This window comes from Ctenocephalides felis, unplaced genomic scaffold (assembly GCF_003426905.1).
Source record: "Ctenocephalides felis isolate EL2017-DRISC unplaced genomic scaffold, ASM342690v1 CF-g0.4_SCAFFOLD_03573, whole genome shotgun sequence".
NCBI classification, from domain to species: Eukaryota; Metazoa; Arthropoda; class Insecta; order Siphonaptera; family Pulicidae; genus Ctenocephalides; species Ctenocephalides felis.
Window position 1 is genome coordinate 11,306,485 of NW_020539727.1, and position 7,653 is coordinate 11,314,137.

Consider the following 7,653-nt stretch of genomic DNA (forward strand, 5'->3'; position numbering starts at 1 on the left):
TAATACTACCAATGAGGTTCTTATATACCTGACAGAAGTATTTCAAACGCAGTATTTCAAAGCGTGCTATATGCACATACTACTTATAATATATAAATAATAGTTATAAATTATGCTACAATATTTAAAATGGATTTTCAAATTATCTATTACATTCATTTTACCATAAATGACATAGTTTTTAATTTATTTATTTTAATAACTCAAACTGGAAGAAGTTTAAATGTTCATTTAATATTTATTTATAAAATTTAATAAAATACTTAATAAATTTGCTTGGAGATTCGAACTCAAAACCTAAAACAAGAACGATTGTCATACTTGTTTATCTATGGTCATTGCAAACTAAGCTATTTAATAATCTCATCCGCCCTGTCGAGGGCAAACAATTGATTGAATTTGGTACATGTTTTAGCAATTTCTTCACATACCTCTCTCGCCATTTAACTTGCCGAATAAAAAAACCCATCTGCGCCCTTCGGATTCGAACCAGTATCCTTCTGATTAGAGTCTAGTATAGCGCTCTAACCGATTCGGCCACGGCGATGAAGCTTTTCCGCCTGCTAATACTGGAAGGACATTCTTCGACAACCGACCATCATGATTCGAGTCAAGGTCACCGGGGGATGATATGGAAAAATTAAATGCTCACCTAGGGGGTTGAAAGTGGGGTCATTCGATTCTGTGGGTTCTTGCGAATTTCAAGCGGGGGGTTACAGGGGGGAAGATTTTGCCGGTTTTTCGCTCAGGAGAGCAGAAAATCGACTTTTTGTGTATTTCACGTGTTTTCTATGGGAATTTTTTGAAAAGTTTTTGCGTTTCCAGGGTGATTTTATCAAGGTCATTTATATGGATTCTCATGACGTGGGATTTTCAAGGTCAAGGTCAAGGACAAGATCAAGGTCAAGGTCAACGACCACGTCATAAGGATCCATATGAATGACCTCGACCAAATCACCCTGAAAGCGCAAAAACTTTCCAAAAAATTCCCATAGAAAACACGTGAAATTTACAAAAAGTCGATTTTCTGCCCTCCTGAGCAAAAAACGGACAAAATTTTCCCCCCTGTAACCCCCCGCCTGAAATTCGCAAGAACCCACAGAATCGAATGAGCCCACTTTCAACCCCCTAGGTAAAAATTTAATTTTTTCATATCATCCCCCTGTGACCTTGAATCGAATCATGATGGTCGGTCGTCGAAGAATGTCCTTCCAGAATTAGCAGGCGGAAAATCTTGGTCGCCGTGGCCGAATCGGTTAGAGCGCTATACTAGACTCTAATCAGAAGGATACTGGTTCGAATCCGATAGGGTTTTTTATTCGACAAGAGGGTGAGGGAGGTATGTGAAATTATTGTTAAGACATGTACCAAATTCAATCACTTTTTGCAGGTGGTGAGATGGACGAGATCGTTAAGTGTCTTCGGTCGCAATAGCAATTGTTCTTGTTTTGGGATTTCGAGTTCGAATCTTCCAGCAAATTTATTATAAGTATTTTATTTTATTTTTTCAATAAATTTTGAATAAACATTGAAATATTACTTGAAATATATAAATAATAGTTGAAAATTATAAAAATTATAGAATTTAACACTTTGTAATTTAATGTATTAGTTTTCCTTAGTAATTAGGCTTCATAAATAATTAAAAATTGATAAAAAATGAAGGATAGTGTTGGCCAATATCTTAGTCAGGTACTAAAGGTAAATCATTATATATGACCTAGCCACCTTAATTTGTATGGGAAATGAATATATAAATGTATATATTGCTTTTCCCATCATTATATATGACCTAGGTCCATTATTATATAAGAAAAATGTAAATATATATTTATATATTGATTTATACATGATTATTTGGTTACTAGCTGCTTTAGTTTGTATGAAAATTTGATATATAAATGTATATATTGATATTTCTCCTAAGCCTGGACCGCAATTATATATAATTGCTTATAAAGGAATCCACTAAGATTCCTAAGATTGCATGCAGCGCCTGTATGCAAAAATGTTCCCAGTTCTTCAGGAACTACGGAATGACTACCGTGTTCAATGAACTAAATCCATGAATACCTATCCACGAATTTATATATCGATTTTTTCTTGATTATATATAGACTTGCTGCCTTAGTTTGTATGGGAATTGGATATATAAAAGTATATATTGATATTCCTTCAAAACCGGGACCACAATTATATTTATAATAGCGCATAAAGCGATATATAAATGTATATATTGATATTCCTTCAAAACCGGGACCACAATTATATTTATAATAGCTTATAAAGCAATATATAAATGTATATATTGATATTCTTTCAAAACCGGGACCATAATTATATTTATAATGGCGTATAAAGCGATATATAAATGTATATATTGATATTCCTTCTAAACCGGGACCGTAATTATATTTATAATGACGTATAAAGCGATATATAAATGTATATATTGATATTCCTTCTAAACCGGGACCGTAATTATATTTATAATGACGTATAAAGCGATATATAAATGTATATATTGATATTCCTTCGAAACCGAGACCACAATTATATTTATAATAGCGTATAAAGCGATATTTACATGTATATATTGATATTCCTTCAAAACCGGGACCATAATTATATTTATAATGGCGTATAAAGCGATATATAAATGTATATATTGATATTCCTTCAAAACCGAGACCACAATTATATTTATAATAGCGTATAAAGCGATATTTACATGTATATATTGATATTACTTCGAAACCGAGCCCATAATGATATATCTAATAGCGTAAAAGCGATATATAAATGTATATAATGATATTCCTTCAAAATCGAGACCACAATTATAATTATAATAGCGTCTAAAGCGATATATAAATGTATATATTGATATTCCTTCGAAACCGAGACCACAATTATATTTATAATAACGTATAAAGCGATATATAAATGTTTATATTGATATTTCTTCGAAACCGAGATCACAATTATATTTATAACAACGTATAAAGCGATATATAAATGTATATATTGATAATCCTTCAAAACCGAGACTATAATTATATTTATAATGGCGTATAAAGCGATATATAAATGTATATATTGCTATCCCTTCAAAACCGGGACCACAATTATATTTATAATAGCTTATAAAGCAATATATAAATGTATATATTGATATTCTTTCAAAACCGGGATCATAATAATATCTCTAATGGCGTATAAAGCGATATATAAATGTATATATTGATATCCCCTCAAAACCAAGACACAATTATATTTATAATGGCGTATAAAGCAATATATAAATGTATATATTGATATTCCTTCAAAACCGGGACCATAACTATATTTATAATAGCGTATAAAGCAATATATAAATGTACATATTGATATTCCTTCAAAACCGAGACCACAATTATATATCTAATGGCGTATAAAGCGATATATAAATGTATATATTGATATTCCTTTAAAACCGAGACCATAATTACTTGTATGTATATCTGTACGTAAGTAGATGTGTATGTATGTGTATATGTATGTATATATATATGTGTTTATATATATATGTGTGTGTATATGTATGTAGATATAAATATACAAGTTATAAATTAGCAAACAATATTATAAAACTATATAAAGCCGATTGGCGTATAAATAAAATAAATAAATAAATAAATAAATAAATAAATAAATAAATAAATAAATAAATAAATATATAAATAAATAAATAAATAAATAAATAATTATATTTATAATGGCATATTAAGCGATATATAAATGTATATATTGATATTCCTTCAAAACCGAGCTCATAATTATATATCTAATGGCGTATAAAGTGATATATAAATGTATATATTGATATTCCTTCTAAACCGGGACCATAATTATATTTATAATGGCGTATAAAGCGATATATACATGTATATATTGATATTCCTTCAAAACCGAGACTTATAATTATATACCTAATAGTGAATAAAGGAATCCAATGGGAATCCACTACGATTCCTATGTTTCTAAGGCGATTGCATGCAGCGCCTCTATGCAAAATTGTTCCCAGTTCTCGGGGAACTACGTAGTGACTACCGGGTTCATATAGTTCTGTGTTAGATGACGCCACCGACCGAGACGTCAAACAGTAAAGTAACAGTTGGATATAAATAATAATAAACAGTAATACTGGGATTAATATTGTGTCTTGTTTTACTACTAGTGATAATAATATGAATATGAACCAAGTTAAATTCATGGATAACTATCTACGGATTTTTTTAAACATTTCATATAGACTAATGTTGAAATTTAATTACTATTTAATTTAATTTATTTTTCTCCCGGCTAACTGGTAAACTAACAAATGTATTACTGATCAAATAAAAAATGGCACAACAATATATATATATATATATATATTATATATATATATAAATATATAAAGCGAGAGGTTTTTGATACATATATTGGTTGGTTTTGATATATATCTATAAATATATATATATATATATATATATATATATATATATTATATATTCACTAAAATGGTTTTTGTGAAGTAATATTTTCATCGATCATGTTTTTATTTCAACCTTAATAATTTGTCTATGTTTTGTTTCACCTAAAGAAGGTTCAAATTGGATGTCGAAACGTTTATTTAAAGAAATATATAATAGTTCTATTTTATTAGCTGTATGGGTTCCTGAAACAAATATATATATAATAAAATGCTAGATTATTTTTTACTCCAAATATAATATATATTCATGTATATACACATCCACATGTGTTTTCTTAGTATTTTTTTGTTTTTTTTTTGTACAGCAAATTTATTATAATATTCAGTATAATATATCTATATTTGTATGATTAACATTAAATAATTTCTATCTATTATATATTTATTTATATATTTATATATCCATTGCACATTCAACAATTCTAACAAAAATTATACATGTAATTATAATCCACACAAATGCATAGAAGAAATTCATAATGAAAGTTGATATATTAAATATAGTAAGAAAAATTATATTAAATAAAATTTAAAGATTCTTTTTGAAGATTGATTTGGACACTTAATATTCAAATCGATAAACTTCACTGCTTTAGATAGAAAAAAATAACTTTGAACTTACCAAGATTGTATATGGTTTGTCTTCAGCATTTTTTGAATAGTTACTCTAATCTTAATATATATATATATATTTTGTATATATATAGGGTGATTCTTTATTTGAATATTTTCAAATTTCTTCGCTTTTTATCAATTTAGAAGCATGTGAGCCCCTAAGAGCAAAGAAATTTGAAAACATCCATATTAATGACTACCCCTATATATATATATATATATATATATATATTTATTTATTTATATATAATTCCTTTATCCATTTGTATGAAAAAATTACAATTACTTTGAGCCTGTGAAAATAATATTATATGAATCTACTAATGCATATACAGTTTCACATGCATCGATACAATACAATACAATGTTTTAAATTATATATGTACACTAAAAACAATTTTTATATATGTATAAACTAAAAAAAATAACATCTTTTGATTTTAATTATAAATATATACAACTATAATATATATATTCTTCTGTATTGACATAACACAAATATCGTTTTCATAAAACGATCAAAAACATTTAATTTGTTTCATAACATTATCGCACACACTCATGTATTACTCTTATATAAATACACATATATAAATAAATGACTTTGTACATATATATATATATATATATATATATATATATATATAAAAATATATAATATAATTATTGACAGCTTACAATTTAGTTTGTTTTTTGTTACAAAAAAGGTTTTATCTTATATTTTATAATAAAAATAAAGTTCATGAATACAAAAGTTTCTGTTTACTTTTAGTTTTCTCAAATTAATAATTGTATGAATGTCTATATAAAAATGATTTTGTTTACAATTGTATATATTAAATTTTATTTTTTTGGCCTGTCATTTCAAAAATTAAAAAAAAAAAAAAAATTTTTAAAAATTATAAAATTATCAGCTGTCTAGTATATATATATATATATATATAAAGATATATATATATATATATATACATATATAATTATATATGTGTATTTCTATAACAATACATTTTCTGATCAAAGGAATGTTAAAGTTTATAAATATATTTCAATTTCAACATTTTCATGACATTGTCCTAGTCATTATAAAAGCTTTGTCAAGGCTTATTTAATTAATATTATTATTATTATTATTACAATTTACACATATATAAATAAAATGTATACCATACATTTCATAGAAATATCATATCATACAGTCATTATCCAACAAGAAATATAAAAAATAATATTACAATCGAAATACTCTTTTTTGTTCTTATAATAAATATCTTCGACTTGAAAGTTTTTTTAAAAAAAATTATATGTCATGCTATGGCAATCTCATTAATTATTTTATTAAGACTTATAACGAAACTTATAATTGATAATAGTAATTATTTTTTAGCCATAGTAAAAAAAATGCTTTCAAAACTAAAACTACTGAAAGCGTTTTAGAAACACAAATTTGTACTAGAGGAAATAATTTAACCAGTGGAGTAATAATTATTATTAAATTAAAAATATTATTAACAATTACTTTTCTTAGCACAGATAAGCAAAAATCTGTTAACAAGATGAATTAATTATTTAAAAAAATATAAATCCAATCAGTTAAAAATAAGTGGAATGATTAATTTTTAAATTGTACAAGTTATTCAAAATTAAAAAAAAAACACAGCAAGGAGAGTTGAATTTATCTTTAACCCCAATGAAGTATTTTTTTATTTTGAAGTTTATGTTAAAGTAATATATCTAATTAAAATATCAGATTCACAACTTCGGTACTTTTCTTGCTTTCTGAGTAATTATTATTATAACACGGTTTTAAACAATTAGAGAAAATATGTCATTATCCAACAAGAAATATAAAAAATAATATTACAATCGAAATACTCTTTTTGTGTCTAATAAATATCTTCGACTTGAAAGTTTTTTTTAAAAAAATATTATATGTCATGCTATGGCAATCTCATTAATTATTTTATTAAGACTTATAACGAAACTTATAATTGATAATAGTAATTATTTTTTAGCCATAGTAAAAAATGCTTTCAAAACTAAAACTACTGAAAGCGTTTTAGAAACACAAATTTGTACTAGAGGAAATAATTTAACCAGTGGAGTAATAATTATTATTAAATTAAAAATATTATTAACAATTACTTTTCTTAGCACAGATAAGCAAAAATCTGTTAACAAGATGAATTAATTATTTAAAAAAATATAAATCCAATCAGTTAAAAAAATAATGTGAATGATTAATTTTTAAATTGTACAAGTTATTCAAAATTTAAAAAAAAAAAAACAGCAAGGAGTTGAATTTATCTTTAACCACAATGAAGTAATTTTGTTATTTTAAAGTTTATGTTAAAGTAATATATCTAATTAAAATATCAGATTCAAAATTTCGGTACTTTTCTTGCTTTCTGAGTAATTATTATTATAACACGGTTTTAAACAATTAGAGAAAATATATCACCAAGGTGATGATTTATAACAAATGTTAATTTAAAAAAGAATTAAATTAAATCTTGTTCAAA